Below are 21,807 nucleotides of genomic sequence, written 5' to 3' on the forward strand. Positions count from 1 at the left end.
TATGTTTTTGTGGCATCGCTTGGGGATCAGCTGGCAAAAGACCTGCCACCTTGAGCAATCCAGAAATATTATAGCTCGGGGAAACAGGGGTAGAGGTTCCCCACTTCTCCCTCTAGGAAACTCGTTATTGCCTGGAAGCAAAGAAGGATGCTTAGGTGAACTATGACCCCCACACTCAGTCAGCACCAAATGCAGTAATGTTAAGCCCTAGCTCATAGCTACATGGACAAAGCAGGAATTCTTACAAGGGAAGACATCCTGCAGGCTCTCCCACAGTGTACTGAAGATATCAACTTCAGCTATGGAGAAGGTTGAGGGTCTCCTTAATTATTTTGCAAAAGGCAAGAGAATAGCTGTAGTGGCTCATCACCTTCTGTTTAATATAATAATTATTATGCAATTAATAATTATAACAATTATAAATATTATAAACAATAATTAAAATAGCTATCCCAGATTTAAAAACAAAGAATGGATCCCAAATGAAGTGAAAGCAGCTATAGAAAATGCAGAATTTGAGTATTAAATGTTTAATAAGCAATCCAGAATAGGCCTCTTGTGTTTCTAAGATTATTTTACTCTTTAAAGACTGTATGCTTTCTAATGGTATTGAGTTAACTAAATGAGAATTTAAAAATCAATATGTCAGTAAACATGGAGGTCAAACTGAGTTGAGAAGGAATACTCAGTAGTGCAATAATATGCAGAGTTGAAGATAAACAGAGAGTTTTCAATTAAGAGGCCTGGTAATCAGTCCAATAAAGGGCACTGCACAGTAAATATGCTATTTGCTGCTTTAGTACCTTGAACTGTTTTTAGCTTACTCTATCCTTGAAGGAATTCCTGGGTTTTTTTGCATGCTCTAAAGTAAAATTGCCCTTTCATGACAACTGAAATGGAAACCAATTATCTAGCAATTCCAAGAAAACAAAAGGTACACAGATATTAAGATGCTGATCTTAAGCTTTTCTCAAACATGCAAGACTTGAAATGTAATGCTTTTTGGCACAATGCAAGTACTGGAGTCACTTTGTGACTGATCACTACAAAGAAAAGAAAAAGAAAGGTAGGCATCAAAAGGCAACACTGAGTTGTATTATTTTGGATGTCTAAAAATTAAGACTAGATCTTTCCCCTTCACTATTTCAAGCAAGAATTTGTTCTAATGCTTTATAACATAATTGTAACTTCCTAAATATTAAGAAAAATTAACTGCTTGTTGTGTCTGGTAAAAAGTCTCCTTCCAGGTTATGGAGCAGTGAGTTTCCTCCACTGATGATCTGCATCACAAGATGGAGTTAATGCCAAATTTGGATTTTACATTTTATAAAACACAATTTTAATACAAACAGTTGCCATGAGAATGTGTGGGAGGTGGGATGAAAGTGGCCTTTGAAAAGGAATGCTATCCAGTTTGAAATAAATCGTAAAATCATAATTAGTTTTCGTTATGACATAGCTTCACTAATGCACTGAATTAAGATTTGTGCTGTATGTGTTACCACACTTTAACATATTTATAACGTAGGCTTTCAAAATTTTTTCAATTAAAAGTGATTTTCAAATTATTATAAACAATTTTTTCTCAGATACTTATAGTCATATTCAATCTTAGTAACAATTTATTATATAATTTCTTAACAATTTATTATATCATTTCTATATGTAGGTAAGAGAGCACATGACTGCAGAAGCAAAATCCTGGTTGGAAGCTACTGGAGCACAAAAAGGTGTTTTGCAGATCAAGAATATTTTCAGCTCCGGTTGCATCAGGTTTATTTTTTAATAAGGATGAAGCTTTTAAGAAAACTGATTCAGAAACAAAATTCAAATCACTTAAGAATCAAAATGTTTGACGGATCATCTGTGGATACATAGAGAGAAACTGCATCCATCCCTAAGGAGGAATGCAGTGTGTGTGCAGAGTGAAAGCTGAAAACAAGCACCTGGAACATAGTAAATATGACTGCAATGGGTTGAATGTCCTAGAACAGTCACTTACATACCAGTAGCCTGTCCAATTTACTTAGAATTTGGTTCTCAATACAGTGTATCATTCATGCAATTTCCATTTTCAGTAAAATATATAGATAAATACTTATCACAGAGGCCTTCCAAAATTTAAACAAATGAAACCAGTAGTAAAATCCTTCTCTTGCTACACAACCAAGTGTAATTCAAAACAGAAATTCTGATGTCTCAATAAATATCACTCACGTTAAAAAGTTCCATCTCTATAAATACTAAGCAAATGATAGTCGTTGCAGTATATGATAAAAGGTCAAATTATTACCATAGAGGTTTAACTTCATGAATATCCAGTACATCAATCCTTTCTAATTACAGGTGAAGTATTACAGCACTCAGACAACAATACTAGACATTTTCACTTTTTTCCAAAATATATTTTTTCAGTATAACTCAGTCAGATATGGCTCTGCTAACATTTCAGTTATAAACTGTCATGTCAAAGAATGATAAATCTAATTTTGTATGAATCATTTATTACATTAAGTATGAAGGATCAAAATCAAATTAAATACAAAAGAATGGATGCATGTGGTTTCATTGTTTCAAGTTATTTCAGTAATTTAAAAAATGTAGCATCTAGAAGCTTTTAACTGGTTTTCAAATAATTTATCCAATAAATGAAATAGAAACTGCTCAGCTAAAAAAGATATCTGCTTTTACAACTGTTTTCTTTTTTTTTAAAGGTGTCCAAATGCTGTGATTTCAACAATTATCCTACTCAACCAGCAGCTTTTTTTTTTTCTTAAAAATTCTCCTAAGTATGTTGCTATACAGTTGAGAGATACAGTTATGTAATGGATCTGTTCTACCATAAAAATGACACAGCTTAAGAATACACTAATAACTGACAAATGAGATTAGGTGTAGCTCCTACTGCTTGTTTCCTATTTAAGACTACTGTTTCATAATTTAATCTTACCATTGTTACTACTGTATAAAGAAATACATATGACAATATAAGAGCATCCTATTTTTGACATATAATTTTTCTCTGTATCTGTAATTAGTTATATTGTTCATGTAATTTGTTTAGAAAAAATGTTTTGTTTTTTTCTTTAAAAAATAGTTTATTAAACCATTTTATTTATAAAATGTGTGTACAAAACACAGCTACATTTGCAAACTACTTTTTATGGCTTCTATTATATTCAGCATAAGTTTCAATCACTGAAATTTTTAATGGTGGCATTGGAACAAAACTGAGCTAAACAAGATTAGTTCAGGAAATTAAATTATGTATAAGCAAATCAACAAAACTATAGAGAATTCTGATTTACATATACAACAATTCACATTTTAAAAATAATGCAGTTTACTATTATATTACAAAAAAAATAAAATACAAAACCTGTACACAAGTCGTGCATTTGGAAGAATCTGCTCTAGTTTACTTGTGTTTTTTTACCCTGAAGCAGAGCACAGCTGGAGATGGGTTGCTGGTGAAGACTTTAATAATCCCACTTGGGAATGATACTGTCATATCACCAGTGATCTTCACAATACATCTAGAAGAGAATGAAAACATCAGTTTTATTGCAACTCATTAACTGCCTAGTGTTAATACTAATTTTAAAGCAATCATTGTACTTGTACAATCTGAATTCTGAGCTGAATTCAAAACAGAAAATCAATTTCAAATGAGAGTAATGTGGCACTATGACAATGTACTATCACTTTTAACTTGGATTTCAGATGAAATAAGAAAAAAAGTTTAGCTGGTTAAGCATACAGAGGTATGGGTGGATATTTTTCAGGTTTTGAAAAATGGCACAACTATGCTTAGGCAAGACCTAAGTAGCATAGCAAGCAATGTGACAGAGGGAATGAGGTGCTTTTAAGCTGCCCAAATTTACATGTAGCACCTACCTGACTTCTCATTTTCAGTGTTCTCATTGAACACATTTTTGTAAAGCAGGGATATATGAACTCTTAGCAGGATGCAGGCCAATAGAGTGTGATAAGCCACTGCTGACACTTATATCAGGGGAAACCCCCCTGTAAATCCCCCTTCTAATGTATATACATTTTCCCCCAAAATATTAAAAGTAAAACCAGTGTGTTTTCTTATTGTAACTTATTACATTCAAAACAAGTAACTATTAAACTAACTTTGTGGGATCTGCTGCTTTAAAATAGGCGTTAACAGATTCAGTAAGGGCTACTGCAACAGGCAAGGTGTCCTGGTTTCCAAATCTGACAGGGCCGGGACCACATGAAACACCTAGAATACATACAGTGTACAGGTTTAATTTTCGAAAAGCTTAGCAATAGATGTCAGAATAGTTGACTACATATGTCATTTTTACAAGAGGTTACTACTATCAAGATCACAGCAGTCTGAAGCATTACCTGAAAAGCACGTAGAAAAATATAAACATAGTACAGTACAATCACACCATCAAAACACTGCTTAGCAGTCTGAAAAAACAGGACTATCAGTATGATATTTTGTAAATGGACAGACACAAGGGAATACATATGAGACAGAGGAACACTGCATTAAAATGGCTACTGATGAAACTGAAGTCAACAGATCCAAAGGAAATTAGATGTTAACTACAGTACTTTAAAAAAATGCCCCTATCATATACTTAGAGTATGGATATTGTATACTTAGAGTATGATAAAATAGTAACAGAAATGCAAATAATTCAGTAATGGTATATATGAAAATAAATGCACATACATTAATATTACCCCACATAAGCAAACTGTTGAACATTCTTTTAACTATTTCAGCCAAAAAAGATTAAAATTCCCAAGTAGAAATTGCTGGAGAAGTATTTTGCAAAGTTTTCTAATGTTTATGTAGTAAAGATTCTTGGAGTACCTTGGAGGTACCTGGAAATACATAGCAGTTTACAAGAAAAATAATTACTAGGCCTACATCAGCCTTCACAGATGCCTGTGTCTACACAACAAAGTTCTAATGCATAGCTATAAAAATCAACTCAGACCTCAGCTAAGGTTTTTTGAAATGTATGTGTATAATTGACAAAACTGGTTGTCATGGGATTTTACTTTTCAGTAGTGTTTTATATGTGTACTGAACATAAAACAGAATACTGAAAGTTCTATCTTTTTATTAGTGCAGTAGCATAGTGGAGAGCATCTTACTAATTTTTTGTACCACTGCTGAAACAGCTTGTATCACATGCCTGCTGTGAGCTCTCAGAGGGATGGGATGTCACAGCTGTGTCAAGACAGACTCACCGTATCTCACTCAGGCTGCAGTACAGCTCATGAGTCCAGTTCTAGGACCTTTGGCAGCACCAGCACATCTGGCTTTGGTGCCCTGCCACCTGCCTCAGCCCCAACCACTAACAGCCCTTCAGCTGTGCTGACTCAAGAGCTAATGACACAACCACGCCAAACTGCAGAATAAAAGACTGCATTGTTGGCCATAAAAAGGGCAAATAAATCAATCTGATCAAATGGGTTTAGTTCAGTTTAAGAACAACAATTCAGGTAATTTTAATATTGGCTAAGCTGCTGTTGTAAAAATAAAATGTAGTAAGAAATTGTTATCTTTATTATCTGTATCTTCAAAGCTTTGTGTTATTCAGAAATATAGAAATGGTTTTATTTGTCTTATGAGAATAAGGATTGTCACACTAAAAATACATTCCCTTTTCTTCCGAGAAAGTAGTAATGATAAACTGAAGAAACAAGACCAATTTTCAGCTTCTTTTGGGGGGGAATAGATGGAAAACTATGTTGTATAAAAGTGGTTATATCAAGTTTTGGTGACTTCAGCAACATATAACTTGTTAAGTAGTTGAGTTTTCAAGCTACTTGTATCTGCCAGACATCAGAAATAGCTGGAGAAATTTGTTTCAAAAGAAATATGATGTTATTAGCTGTAGTCAATTAGGATGATTAGTTAACATGTAAATCTGCTTCTAGTACAACACCTGGTGGTGTCTCACAAAGCTTTTCAATTGTAGGAAGTGTTCTGTTCAAATGATCGTCCTCCATTACATTTAAATGAAACAAAACATTGCAAGAAAAAATATTTCAAGCAAAAATGGATGTTAAACAATTTAATATATAAAAAATACTTTTCAAATTAAAACAAGGCTAAAGCATAAAAGAAATTCAATTATGCATGCCTACAAGTTTACTTGGAACAAGATAATTACAGTCAACACCCCACCCCCCCACCACCCCCTGGGGCTACTGATGCTGCTGCTGTCACCAACTTCTGGTTCCTTGGCACCAGTGCTAAGGCCTGATGGATGGACTCTGGCAACCAAAATATCAGTTATCTTTCTATGATGCTCCTCAGAATTTGGGAAACTGGTGGACAGTGAACTGTGCCAGCACTGCAGCAGCTAAGGCTAGGCAGACCCTACAAGCTTTGGTCTTGCACAGGGTGGAAACAGTTGCATTGCTTTCAATGCAGAACTCCTGCTAGAAGCTGTGCAGATGCTCTTCTGAGGTGCTGAACCTGGGTGAGGAATCCCTGGCATCAGTAACATTCATAGATAACTGAGTATTAACTCAAGAGTCTGATTTAAATTGGGACTAAAGTGTTAATAGTGTTCAGGAATGAAATACATCAATTCTGCTACAGAAATAAAATGTCTTTAAAAAAGCCTCACAAATACCCCCTCCCCCTCCTCCCACAAGTCTCCTTGTTATTTGTTATAATCAAATATCATAAAGGAAGGACTTTAAAAACACAAGAAAACCTTCTGAAATTAGTGGCAGCACAGAAAGACTGATTTGCTTTTCATCTTCATATTTATTGGTCGGTTGGTTGTTTTGCTTTTACTAAACACCTCTGTTTAGCTTATATACTTCATTAACTTGAAAAAGTTTCTTTTTTTTTGCAAACTGCAATTACAGGATAACAAACAATAAAAATAACATAAAGAGAACTAAATTTTGTGAACATTTATATTAATTCAAATTTATCAGCATCCCAAAATATTTCTGTACATATACAATAACATCATCTGAAAAAATATGTGATAATGTTGTGCTTGATGAATAGATATACAAGTACACTAAATATAAATTCATGGAATATTTTAATTTTGAAAAATATGTCACTAAAGAACATGCCATAATTGGATCTATGGTCTAATCTAGTCAAATCCACTGTCCTGTTTCTCAATGTCATTTAGAAGCAGGTATTGCAAAGGATGCTTGAAGTACCTAGACTAGACTCACATATGGAACAACTTCAAGGAATGGTTCTCCTGCCAGGTGGAACTCAGTGGCAGAATTACACCATTTCTAAAATGAGTTAAAATGGTTAATTTAACTTACCAACTGTAGGTATGTTTGCTGCACTGAGGGAAGCAGAAGAGGATATTGAGAAAATACTCTCTGCATGTGCCAAGGGAGCTGCAGGTGGTGGACTTGAGTTAGAGGTCAATGAAGGGCTGAATGGCCTAGGCTAAACACAAGAGATCACAAAAATATTACAGAGATAGAAAGTGTTTTTAAAAAGATGAAAAAAAAGACTGTAAATAGAAGAGTTCTTAATTTCATTCCCCAATAAATTTCACTGTGTTTCTCAACATATTTCTTTTAATGCTTTACCTATCCTATTAGTGTAAAACAGAGAACCCAAATTTTCTATGGGAATCAACTCCATTATTTCATAGCTTATCATTATTAATTAATTAGAATTCTTACCCAAGCACTTCATTTCATAAAATGCTTTGGGAGAGAGATAAACAAGTCTCTAATATTGTAATCTAAGTTTTAAAAATGTGCAAAAAACCACTCACATATATTGTATATAAAGGGATAGACTTGGATACACAGATGATTTTCCCATTCAAAAAATCTCACTTGTGTCTTTGCATGCATAATTAGTCTATGTGAACTGCTGAGATGCTACAGCAAGCTTACTACAAAAAACACAACCCAGATGTTTTCAATATTTCACCAGTTATAAACTTCTTATAAAAATTACAAAGGGTGGAAGAGATACTTAATATACCTTTGTATTGACAAAGAAAAATTGCATCCCATACAAGCAAAATGGTACCTCAGAAACCTTACTTACAAGTTTGTCACAGCACTATCAAAACTAGCCAGCTGAAACAAGGCTTTTACCATCCCATACCAGGTTTACTTCAATAGGTAGCTCCCACACCTTGCCCCAGCACAGCCACCAACCCCCCACAAGGTTTCAACAGTTCATCTATTGTCCACACTGTTTCTTCAGCCTCTTCAGGCCAGTCCACCCTGCTTCTTGCCTCCACTGCATCCAGATTCTTTCTTCTCCGTGCTCCTCTTCCAGCCAGCCTCTCCTCATACAGGCCTCTTTCTTCTCCCAGGGCCTCTCCTTCATCCAGGGTGCACTCACTCACTCACTCACTCACTCACTCACTCTCTCTCTCACTCACTCACTCACTCTCTCTCTCTCTCTCTCTGCTTCTTCCACATTCTTCACTTTTATCTTGGGCTTTTCAGCTTCTGGGGGCTGATCACCTTTCTTCTCATCTGCTTTCTTGACATCTGGGATTTTGTTTTCTTCAGAGGGGGGTTCTGATGAGCTTATAGTACCTTGTCCTTTCACCTCCTGGGTCACACCGAACAGTAACCTGAGTGAGCTTTCAGCAGCAGATCTAGAATACAGCACTAACACATCGTTCCATGTCCTGAAAAGTTTCTTAACATCCTTGTGGTCACCGATTTCTTCTACGAGTGGAGACACCTTCAACAAGCACATAAACACCAGCAAGAATACTGCCAGGCTGAACAATAGCAGCAGCAGGAGCCGCCCATGGCACCGCACTGCTTCCGAGCCTTCCCCCGGCACAGCCATCACCGCTGTCTAGCCGGACCTGCTCTGGACCCACCACTGCCATGGGCTGCTGCCACATCTGGCCATGCAAGCCCACAGCTGTATATTATCAATGTTAATTAACCTGCCTTCATTCCTCTATAATTCCTCTACACAAGTTCAGTAGTAATCTCAAAATATTGTTTTCAATATTTTGAACAGTTAGACAGTTCTGCTTTTTGAAACATCAGAATTTTATTTACTAATCTACATTTTGTAACAGTGGCAGAAGACACAGCCCTTTGGGTGAGATAAATAATCACAAATCTCGTTAATGAAGGCATTTACATTTACTTGACTAATTCTTACTCCCTTCTCCACACTCCTACACAGACAGAACTATATGTTATGTGGTGGATCACAGTGCATCATTTAAATACCAGGCATACAATGCAGACAAGACCTGATTTGCCTACCACACTGAACGGAGGAAAACCCCACAACCTTCCTGTATACACATGCCATTTTTGAACTTCAACACAGAGGAAGAAGATCCGGGCAAATTTTGTTTCCATAAGAAGTAGTTATTAATATGATTGGGAACGAAGTTCTAGCCCAGGGGTCCTCAAACTTTTTAACCAGGGGGCCGGCGTGCGGATGAAGTGGCAGGCAGTCATCTGCGGCTGCTTGGTTTCCCCCCCAAATCCCGGTGGGGGGGGGGGTGGGGGGGTGGGGGTTCTGCAAATACCGGGGGCCGGATTGAGGACCCGGGGGGGCCGTATCCGGCCTGCGGGCTGTAGTTTGAGGACCCCTGCTCTAGCCTCTTACCCAAAAATGTTATTTGTAGCATTTGCAATAAAAATAAGCTCAATATGGATGTGACTTGAACTCTCTGGAAGTCACTGGAAAGGTGGACTTCCTTGGAAGAAAGTTTCACATTCTCAGAGGTTCTATCAAGCAGTAAAAGATATAACAAAAAAAACCCACGGCTTCCCCTGTGTTCACAACACATTATTGATTAAGGTATTATATAGTTTAAAATATACATTAAATATGTAGGATTTATAACTCTACCTTTGCATTAGTATGTTCTACAAACTTTCTGGGGTGAATAATTTTTTAAAGAAATAAAACATAAGGACATAATAAAGTAAACTGCCTATTCAGAAAGCACGAGGACTGAGAATTTTATTCCCAAAACTTATTTTTAGAGTTTCAGTCAATACTTTGACTCAGTTTCCTTGCTCTGTCCCATCTGGCATCCAACAAGCAATGGAAGAAGCCACACCATAACCATGTCATTGGTTCCTCTGAGGCACATATAAAGGACAAGAGAGGAACATGTGGAGCATACTGCAGTTTAGCTACTTCATTTAGCTCTTCCTCAGCAATGTTAACACTGCTCACAGGTTGGTCAGCAGGTCAAGAAGCAAAGAACCTTAACTGAACTTCAGTTTGATTTCTGCCTGTTTTCTCTTCTCCTGGAGATATCTACAGTGGTTATGAGAGCTCCTTATCAAGTTTTCCTCGGAGTATGCTTCAAGATACTGCTGAGCTGAACAGTTCACTCTTTTTGCCAGATGAACTTTCTACCATTTTACTGAACTGGACTGACTTCCTTTCCTGTACATCCAGATGAGGACCAAAGCAAACTCAAAGCAAGCAGATGAAGCTCATAATCTTAACAGGAGAAAAAAAGAGCCTCTTCACTTTCAACATATTTGAGATGTAAATTTGACTCAAGTGTACCATTAGGTTAAGACAGAGGTATAACATATTCTCAGCTTTCATTCCTTAGGGTGCTTATTAACCCAAAACACACAAAACCAAAGAGCAGCCAGTCATTTTCTTCCATTGTCAGAGATGCAGAAAGAAAATCAGGTATTCAAAGTGCTTCTGTCTTGTATTGTGACTGACTACAAAGCCTTGTACCCTGTATCAACAGAAGCTATTCAAGATATGTCAGAACTAAACATTACAAAATGCAAATAAAAAAAATATTTAATTTCACTAATGTTACACTTGTGTTCCACAAATTAGAGTTTGAAAGTTAAAAATTCAAATCAGTCCCTAACAATAAAAATGGTATATAATTCTATATAAACTTAATTATGCTACACTCATATGTAAAGAGGTTAATGAAAAGTTTTGGATGCCTTGATATATTTGTTTGCATTCTAGTTTCCTATGAAAAAAGGTTTGGCATTATTTTCTATGCATCTGTGGCTCCCTTCTTAATTACTTTTGAAATTATGGACAAATCAAATGGATTTGACAGACAGAACAGAGGACTCGGAGATAACATTACTACAGTCTTCATGAAAATAGGCAGTCAAGTAGAAGAGAGATCTGCAGGTATCCCAACCAAGGGAAGGACTGCAATCCAAACTCAGATCTTAATGGACACAAGTGGAACCTTGTAAATGCTTCCCCAGAAGAAAAGTTTCTACTAGAGCTCATATCTTCCTATAGACCAGGTGTCCTCAAACTACGGCCCACGGGCCGGATACGGCTCCCCAGGGTCCTCAATCCGGCCCCCGGTGAGAGAGAGGGGGGTTAAGAAATAGGGTAAAGTTTAACAATTATGATAGTCTGCTTAGCTGTTTAGGGTAAAGTTTAACGATTATGATAGTCTGCTTAGCTGTTTGCCAAATCTTACATGGTTTGCTTGGGTGCTGTGATAAGGTATACGGGAGTAGAGAGCTTTATGACCATATAAGTCCAGCTTTATGACCATATAAGTCCAAAGAACAATTACAACCTTGCAAGAACAAGCCAAAGCCGGTTCTGCGGTTTGGACAAAGACCAGGACGTTACTGAGCCTGCGCCAGATGTGGGGGCAACTAGCGGTCACGAGGAAGACTCGCCTGCCTTCATCCTCAGGACCCCTGACGACCACCACCAGGAGACACTGCGCAAACTCAGTCGAGAGAAAAATATGGAAATGACTTGCAGAACTAATTTTAATACGAAGCGGGGATAGGTAATGCATATGTATAGGCGTATTGCAACATATTATGAATATGTAATGAGTTGCCTTATAAAATAGAGCAAGTTTTCGCGTCAGGCGCGCACGGTTTTCGGCGGGACTACCCCCCGTGCTGCCCAGCGCTGAATAAACATACCTACTTTACAATCTTACAGATTGTGGAGTCTGCTTTCCGCACATCAGTTTTTGGCGAGCCAGCCAGGAGGATCTCCACTCGGCTGCGGGACCGACTGCGGAGCGGACGCTCCTAGGCGCGCCCCGAGCATTTTACTCGGAGGAGTCTCCGCTGCCGGCCGATCACCGCGGGAGTGGACAACAGCCTCTTGAAGCTGCGGATTTAACGGTATGTTTAACGAAGGGACTTGAGCGTACGCACATTCGGGACTGCTGATAAATCACGCAGAGACGTCTGGCGTGCAGCATAGTGCCCGTTGGTTGGGTACCTATTGGGTTTGGGACTGCAATTGGGAAACTCGCTGGCCGATAGAGCGGCCGGTAGCGATCTCGGGGATAGATCGACTGAGTTTGAGGTAACCGCTGTATCCCGTTGTTGGGAGCCAGGAGAAGCAGGAGAGGGGTAAGCGGGCCTCTTGTAATTCACAAGATATTTGCAGCTGCTAAAAGGTTGTTAACTGGAGCGATGCTGTGTTAAATTTCTCTTGGTATTGATTTTGGTTATGGCAATAAGGCATTTGGAATAGACTACCGATTTGAATTTGTCGAACCATAGTGTTTGTGTGAAGTGATGTGTGTGTGATTTTCTCTGAGTGCATGGACGTCCGTCCGTGAGAGTGGAATTGAGTGAGAATAAGTGAGAGTGTGGCTGACAGGCGTAAAAAGAGAATTTAAAAGTCAGTTTAAATTCCTTAAGAGTATATTGAAAATGGGTAACACCCAAGGAGGGATACTAAAAAAGAGTCCTCTGGGTTGTATACTCGCCCATTGGAAGGATATTGTTGGGAAGGGAAGCACAGAAAGTAAAAAGACCCTCATTAAATATTGTAATCAGTGGTGGCCATTGTATAAGTTAGAGGGCGAAGTTAAGTGGCCGTTTAATGGAACATTGGATTATAATACTTTGTTACAGCTTATGCTGTTCTTGAGAAGAGAAGGGAAATGGGATGAAGTGTCATATGCAGATATGTTTTTCACTCTGCGAAACCATCTGGAGTGGCAAAGGGACTGTGGGATAATACCCCCACAGGACCCTATGGTACTCGCATTCGAGCGGGAAAATAAAGAGGGTAGAAGTAAACTGAAAAGATGCTGTTCTTCCTGCAGCATTGGGCAGAGGTGTACAAAGGCAGACAAAGTTCACCAAGCCCCAGAACAGGACTTAAATGACTTGTTTAAACCTCCCCCCCGGGCACGGGACCAGGATGCGGACTCGGAAGGAGCCTCAAATCCTCCTGATAGCCCTGTATCTTCCCGCACTCGGCAGAAGTCTGCCCTGACTATTTTACAAGCACCCCTCCAAGAGGCGGTGGGGCCAGATGGTGGAACAATGCTAATTAAAGTGCCTTTCTCCACTGCTGATTTGGGAGAGTGGAGAAAGATTGCAAAGGATTATAGAAGAGACCCGATAAGTGTAACCAGGCAGTTCCAATTTATCGTGAAACAACACAATCCCGATTGGAATGATATACAATTATTATTGGAATATTTGACTGAAACTGAAAAACAGCTAGTTTTGAAAACAGCAGGAAATCTGGCCGAAGACTATTATAAAATTACAGGAGGGGATGTTAAGGAACATTTCCCCCTCCAAGACCCAAAGTGGGATGCTAATAGATCGGCACATATGCAAAGATTACAGGAATATCAGGAATGGATTTCGAAGGGAATGGAGAGAGCAATTCCCAAAACTATAAACTGGTCAGCTTTATATGCAGTTAAGCAAACTCCTTCTGAGTCCCCGTCTGAGTTCCTGGATCGGCTGAGGGATGTGATGCACCGTAACACGCCGCTGGACCCTGGGTCTGAGGTAGGGATCCAGCAATTAGTTTCTTTATTCCTGGGTCAATCTACAGGGGACATAAGGCGAAAACTTCAAAAGCTGCGTTCTACAGAAGGTAGAAACTTGGAAATATTGTTGGATGAAGCGTGGAGGGTGTTTAGTAATAGAGAAGAATATCGGCGGGGACAAAGGAAATTGATAGCTGCCATTCAAGAAAAAGGGGAACGGAGAGGCGGTAGGCGAGATTCGTCTCGATTGGAAAGGGATCAGTGCGCTATATGCAGGGGCTTTGGTCATTGGAAAAGGGAATGTCCTAGAAACAGGGAAGGGGGTCGGAAAACCTCGGCGAACGTGAAGATAGCCAATGTAATAGAAGACTGACGGGAACCTGGGGAATCTACCCTAGCGGATCCACTGGTTATAATTAAGCTAGGGGAAAAGCAGCAACAAGTGGAGTTTTTGATAGATACAGGAGCGACATATTCGGTTTTGAATCAAGCCTTAATGCCTTTAGGAGATGATTACGTTGTAGTACAGGGAGCAACTGGCCAAAGTGAAAAGGCGTATTTTTGCGAACCTTTAAAGTATAAATTGGGAAAACAATGGGGTATCCACAAGTTCTTATATATGCCCAACTCCCCAAAGGCACTTTTGGGGAGAGATCTGTTGGAACAATTAGGAGCAAAGATCACGTTTGAAAAAGGGGAAATTACTCTGGAGGTAAAGGATCGGCAATATACACAGGCATTAAGTCTAGTCCTAACTAGTCTCCCCTCAGAAGGGAAAATTGATGAGGAAATTCTGAACCAAGTGTATCCAGGAGTCTGGGCTACTGATGTGCCTGGAAGAGCGAAAAATGCTCCACCTGTTGAAGTTAAGATAAAGGAAGGTCAACGACCGGTGAGAATTAAACAATATCCTCTAAAGAAAGAGGACAGGGAAGGAATCCGACCGGTGATAGAAAAATTTTTGCAGCTAGGACTATTAAAGGAATGTGAGTCTGAATTCAACACTCCTATATTACCTATTCGGAAGTCCGATGGGTCATATAGGGTGGTTCAAGACTTGCGCGCAGTGAACAGGATTACTGAGGATCTCTACCCAGTCGTGGCAAACCCGTATACCCTACTGACTGTATTGGCACCTGAATTAATCTGGTTTACTGTTCTAGATTTAAAGGATGCTTTCTTTTGCCTCCCTCTCCACGAAGCCAGTCAAAAGTTGTTTGCATTCGAGTGGGAAAATCCTAAAAGTGGTCGAAGGACCCAGCTCACTTGGACGGTGTTGCCGCAAGGGTTTAAGAATAGTCCTACCATTTTCGGCAATCAGCTTGCGAGAGACCTGGAATCCTGGGAAGCCCCGTCCGAGAAAGGAAAATTGTTACAGTACGTGGATGACATCCTGATCGCTACCAACACAGAGGAAGATTGTATGGCGTGGACGGTGAGTCTGTTGAATTTCTTAGGGCTTCAAGGATATAGGGTGTCCAAGAAGAAGGCCCAGGTAATGCAGCGTAAAGTGAATTATTTGGGCTATGAGATCAGCGCGGGACAGAGAACTTTGGGGCAGGCCCGCAAAGAGGTGATATGCCAAACTAAAAAACCCCAGACGGTAAAGGAATTGCGAACCTTTCTGGGAATGACAGGGTGGTGTCGATTGTGGATCTACAATTATGGACTGCTTGTTAAACCATTATATGCGCTGACAGCGACTGAGCAGAAACACCTCGAATGGAATAAAGAGGCTGAACAAGCTTTTGAACAACTAAAGAAGGCCCTGATGTCAGCCCCGGCCTTAGGACTCCCGGATGTGGGTAAGCCGTTTCTCCTTTTTTCTCACGAGAAACAGGGCATTGCCCTAGGAATATTGGCACAGGAGCTAGGTCCATACCGTCGGGCAGTTGGCTACCTCTCTAAACAGTTAGACGCGACTGCAAAGGGCTGGCCTGGATGCCTAAGGGCAGTTGCGGCTGTGATACTAAATATACAGGAAGCTCAAAAATTCACACTGGGCCAGAAAATGACTGTTTTTGTATCCCATGCAGTGTCGGCAGTATTGGAAGCAAAGGGTGGACACTGGCTATCTCCACAAAGATTCCTGCGATACCAAGCTGTAATAGTGGAACAGGATGATGTGGAAATCGTAGTTACTAACATTGTCAACCCAGCTTCTTTTCTCAGCGGAAACACAGGAGAACCAGTGCATCATGACTGCTTAGAAACTATTGAAGCGACATACGCAAGTCGCCCAGTTTTAAAGGATAGCCCCATAGAAAACGGAGAAAACTGGTTCACAGACGGGAGCAGCTATGTCCTGAATGGCAATCGACACGCAGGATACGCCATCACCACCAGTCAAGAGGTAATAGAGTCAGGACCTTTGCCCATGAACACCTCCGCACAAAAGGCAGAAATAATTGCCCTAACTCGAGCCCTGGAGTTGGCTCAGAGCAAAACTGTAAACATTTACACAGACTCAAAATATGCCTTTGGAGTTGTACACGCACATGGAGCAATTTGGAAAGAAAGAGGTTTATTGAACTCCCAAGGGAAAAATATCAAACATGCAGAAGAAATTCTGAAGTTACTAGAAGCTGTCCAACTCCCTGAGAAAGTGGCAATTATGCATATTAAGGCACACCAGAAAGTGAGCTCAGATTTGGAAAAAGGGAATGAACTGGCGGACAGAGAGGCAAAACAAGTGGCCAAAACGAAAATAAAAGTAGCAGGGGCTTTAATCCCCGATAGGCATATTTCCCTACAAGATAAACCAAAATACACTAGGGAAGACCAGAAACTTATTTCAGACTTAGAAGGGTCATATAATGAAGAGGGATGGGCTTATACCCCACAGGGAAGATTAATTGTCCCCTCATATTTACTGTGGCACTTAATACGGGAAGAACATAGGAAGAGACATTGGGGAATGGAGGCTCTGTATAAGCATCTGATAAAAGATATTGTGGCTAGAAACTTATATACCACAGTGAGACAGGTGACTCAACAGTGTGACCTTTGCCTCCAGACTAATCCAAAGAATACTCCCAAACTAGAAATGGGCCAGATTGGAAAGGGTAATGGGCCTGGACAACAATGGCAGGTTGATTTCACGGAACTTCCAAGAAAAGGGGGGTACCGATATTTGCTGGTATTAACTGATGCCTTTTCAGGTTGGCCAGAAGCGTTCCCAACCAGAACTGCCAAGGCTCGGGAGGTAACTAAAATACTAATACAAGAAATAATACCGCGTTTTGGGGTTCCAGCAACCATATCCTCTGACAGAGGACCACACTTTGTTTCAAAAATAGTGCAACAAACCAGCCACCATTTAGGTATAGATTGGCAACTTCACACCCCATATCGCCCTCAGTCGAGTGGCCAAGTGGAGAAAATGAACCACTTAATCAAAGAGCAAATTGTAAAGTTGGGACAAGAAGCAAACTTGCCATGGCCTCAGTCTCTCCCTTTAGCCCTTTTGCGTATACGGACAAGACCGAGGGCGAGGGAAGGACTGAGCCCTTTTGAAATTCTGTATGGACGCCCCTATGGAATACAAAAGGGGACATCAATGCAAATTGGGGATGAAATTATGACTTCCTATATGGTGGCATTGAGTAAGCAGCTCAATAAAATTGGAAAACATGTAATTGGGACCCGAGGAAGGGGTCTGGATGGGCCTGTACATGACATCCAACCTGGAGATTATGTATATGTAAAGTCTCTTGCAGAGAAAACCTTGAAACCACAGTGGGAAGGACCATACCAAGTACTCCTCACCTCCTTCACAGCAATCAAAATTAAAGAACAGAATGCCTGGATTCATCATACCCGTGTGAAGAAGTCGCCACAAAAGCTTTGGACATCAGAAATTCAAGGGCCGTTAAAGCTCAAGCTAAAAAGATAGGATGTGGGTTAAATTTAACATGATTCTGATAATTTCACAGGTGATAGACACAGCGGCCTGGCGAGAGAACTGGTATGTTCAGGCGATTCAAAACATCACCAAAATTTTAAATAAAACAGATTGTTGGATCTGTACCCAAATGCCAAGACACTCTGGTTATGAGATACTGTTAATAGGCATCCCACTGCCAGTTTCCCTGACGAACCGCCAAGACGGCTCCTTTTGGGGAAATACAATCTGGAGCACAGACCCTCAGGTTAATGTGGGGACGAGAATTAAAAATAACTGTTGAAGAGACCAGCACATTAGGGGATAACTGCCTGGTAAGTTCGGGAAAAGGGCTGTTTATGGGAGAACACCCAAATTGTAACAGAAGTCGTACATTAAATATGACAGGTAGAGACTTGGGATTTTTAAAATTGAACTATACCGGTCTCCCGACCCCACAAGGGACAGGGTGGTATTGGTTGTGTGGCACAACGGCTCATAAAGTCTTGCCCATAGGATGGCAAGGAGCATGCACTCTGGGAGGTCTGGTCCCCAATATTACTATCATTGACGGGTTAACGCGACCCCCCATAAGGAAAAAACGGAACGTCGTAAATAACCCCCTCATAAACAGACCAACGAGTTTCCACAGTTTTGCACGATGGTTCATTCCGTTTTTAGGGGTTAGTGAGTTGGAAAAGGCAATAATAAACATCTCAGCTGTAATAGAAACAGTGGAAAATAGGACAGTTGATGCCCTCCTGGCACTCCAGGAGGAAGTTACTGACTTATCGAAAATAGTATCACAGAATCGTATGGCTTTAGATTTGCTATTAGCCTCCCAAGGGGGGGTATGCACTGTGATCAATGTAGATTGTTGCATGTATGCAGATCAGAGCGGGCGAATCACCAAGGACCTCCAAGAAATTAGGAAACAAGTAAATATTCTACATAAAGTGACACAAGATAACACTTCTTGGGGCTTTTCTGAATTATGGGAGAAATTGACATCCTGGTTGCCCAATCTAACATGGTTAAAACAACTATTTGTAATGATCATTGTAATTGTCTTTCTATTTTTAATTATTAGTATAGCTATCCATTGTGGATTTTGGTGTCTTAAGGGAACTGGAAATTCCTATAGCGAATGGAAGAGAAATCAACTGCGACAAAAATTAGAATCTAATCAGTACTTCGAGTCTGAGTAAAAGAATTTACTAATTTCTTTGAAAAGGGGGGACTGAGAGAGAGGGGGGTTAAGAGATAGGGTAAAGTTTAACAATTATGATAGTCTGCTTAGCTGTTTGCCAAATCTTACATGGTTTGCTTGGGTGCTGTGATAAGGTATACGGGAGTAGAGAGCTTTATGACCATATAAGTCCAGCTTTATGACCATATAAGTCCAAAGAACAATTACAACCTTGCAAGAACAAGCCAAAGCCGGTTCTGCGGTTTGGACAAAGACCAGGACGTTACTGAGCCTGCGCCAGATGTGGGGGCAACTAGCGGTCACGAGGAAGACTCGCCTGCCTTCATCCTCAGGATCCCTGACGACCACCACCAGGAGACACTGCGCAAACTCAGTCGAGAGAAAAATATGGAAATGACTTGCAGAACTAATTTTAATACGAAGCGGGGATAGGTAATGCATATGTATAGGCGTATTGCAACATATTATGAATATGTAATGAGTTGCCTTATAAAATAGAGCAAGTTTTCGCGTCAGGCGCGCACGGTTTTCGGCAGGACTACCCCCCGTGCTGCCCAGCGCTGAATAAACATACCTACTTTACAATCTTACAGATTGTGGAGTCTGCTTTCCGCACGTCACCGGTATTTACAGAACCCCCCGCGCCCCCCCCCCCCCCCGCCGGGGTTTGGGGGGAAACCAAGCAGCCGCAGATGAATGCCTGCCACTTCATCTGCGCGCCGGCCCCCTGGTTAAAAAGTTTGAGGCCCCTGCTATAGACCATCCCTAGAGATATTGCAAATCCATGGGAAACAAGACAATTAGTTCTGCCCATAGATCAACTTGCTAGGTAATAAACACATACACAGCCAAATTCCATTTTCTGTCTCTTTCTAATGTACACACAGTTAACTTTCTATTTTTCTTAATTTTCAAGGCTTAACTTAATGGTAGTTACATGTGTAGATAGACATAACAGCACAGGAATTTTGAATCTCACGACACTGTAATCTATATTTAAACACAGACTGCTTATTGAAGCGGTCAACCTTTTTAACAAATATCAGTTCTCAGTTCACAGCTGCCTTCCTACTCATGATCACATAAAACCTCCTTATAGCAGTTAAAAAAAATTCTTGACAGGAAACAGCAATTTCTTCATATGCATTAAAACTATATTTTCCAATATATATAATCTGGTGGCTGCAAAAAAAGGATGAGCATAAGCAGATAGCTTGCCAAAGATAAATTTGAGAACTTCCATTTTGGTACAAAAGACATTTCTTAGGACCATCTCACTGCTTTGTTTTCTGAAAACAGAGAATACAAGTTAGAACACGCTGCATTATACATTTTAGACTAGTGAGAAGGCCCTAATGGTATTGGCTACATACTGTATGTTGAAAGATCCACAATATCACATAGAACTGGTAGATAAAGTATTGAATTCAGTTCTTACCAGATCCTTAATTTCTAAAATGTCAATATCTTTACCTCAGTGCTTATAGCCATAAAAGATTGTAGAGTGGTTTTCTTTTACATTCCTTTCACACAAGATAACAATTAAAATACTTGATAAATAAACAAAAGGTACATTTTTTAAAAAGATTATGTCAATAATATAAAAGCCAGACATAGAGATTTTTTGTGAGTGACCAAAGCTCACCAAAATCATAATGGGACACCTTAAATAAGCTGAATTTTCTGAGGGCTGGTCCTTGGTATTTTCTAGCAATCAAACAAAAATGATAGCTGTTTTAATTTTTTTTCAATAATACTTTTCAGAGTTCAATTTCTTGAAATGTGTAATTTATTGCAAAGATGCATAGAAAATAAACCCTCATAGAGATAACAATATAGATGGCTATAACTATTTAGATCAAATTTGAAAAATGAAACAGGAAGTCTTAAAGTAAAAGACAAGAAAAATTAAAACCATTTGAAATGTGACCTTCTAGAAGAGAATACCAGCCTTAAAATGTAAAAGCACTCTGGGGTGCTTGTTTGTAAGGGATGAAATTAATCTCATCTATGGTATGCTGTATCATTTTTCATGAGAAGGACAGTAATAGCTTCTGCTATTAAAGCATTCTACCATTTGGAATAATACTGTTGTTTGTGAAAAGCAGGAAGAAATGACAGACCGCAATTTAAATTCCAAATGCATTCATAAAATGTTGGGCATAAAAAAAGAGAATGCAACAAAAGTATTAGTTTTGTTGTTGAACACTATGAAAGTTAGGTCTTTTTTTAAAAATCATATATAAATTACATCTAGACAGAACAATTAAATGATCATATGGTGTGCTTCATGCAGCCATAAAGAATGTCAGACACATTTACCGTTGAATTTGTTGATTTTTTTTTTAATGTAGAGACCAAAATAAGCAAGTAAGAAAATAAACACTGCATGTCAAACCCAGTTGTGTTTTACTCCAGTGACTCAACCTGAACAGTCAAAAGACATTATTTCCATGAAAAGCCTGATAATTACAGGGATGATTCTAAAGTTACTTTATTTTAATGTACCCAAGAAATGTGCTCTAAATCAAGATGACTTTGTACAGGATAAAATAACTGTCTCAAATGATGCTTATAAGGCTGTTCATGCATATATAGTTCTATTATGTTGCAAAACTTAATTTTCCTTATTTAGAAGTTCTACTCAATTTTTTAAACCATGTTTCTCAAAATAAGTTTTAATATTAGGTACTAAAACTCCCAGATATTAAATGTAAAGAAGAAAATCCACAAAAGTGAGCTTGGAAACTTAAATTGTTTAATATAGTTGCCTTCTAAATAAATGAACTGAAAAGCAAATCAGTCTACAGAAAGTCACTTAAATCATTCTGTAAGTCATTCCCTACTATAGCTATAGGGAGCTGCAATCTCTGTTACATATAATTCAAGACAACATACATGCTTAAATAAAAAGTACATCAAGATACTGCATTTAAAGCCATATTTTAAAAGGTATATTCCTACACACTGCTGTCAGTGAA

The 21,807-nt window shown here is 39.3% G+C and overlaps 1 pseudogene; it reads right to left on the reverse strand.

Annotated features, from left to right (window-relative positions):
* Window positions 1-970: 970 nt before the first annotated feature.
* Window positions 971-21,807, reverse strand: part of LOC129734136 (F-BAR domain only protein 2-like) — a 78,720-nt pseudogene continuing 57,883 nt past the window's right edge.

The sequence above is a fragment of the Falco cherrug genome (assembly GCF_023634085.1).
Source record: "Falco cherrug isolate bFalChe1 chromosome W unlocalized genomic scaffold, bFalChe1.pri SUPER_W_unloc_1, whole genome shotgun sequence".
Taxonomy (NCBI): domain Eukaryota; kingdom Metazoa; phylum Chordata; class Aves; order Falconiformes; family Falconidae; genus Falco; species Falco cherrug.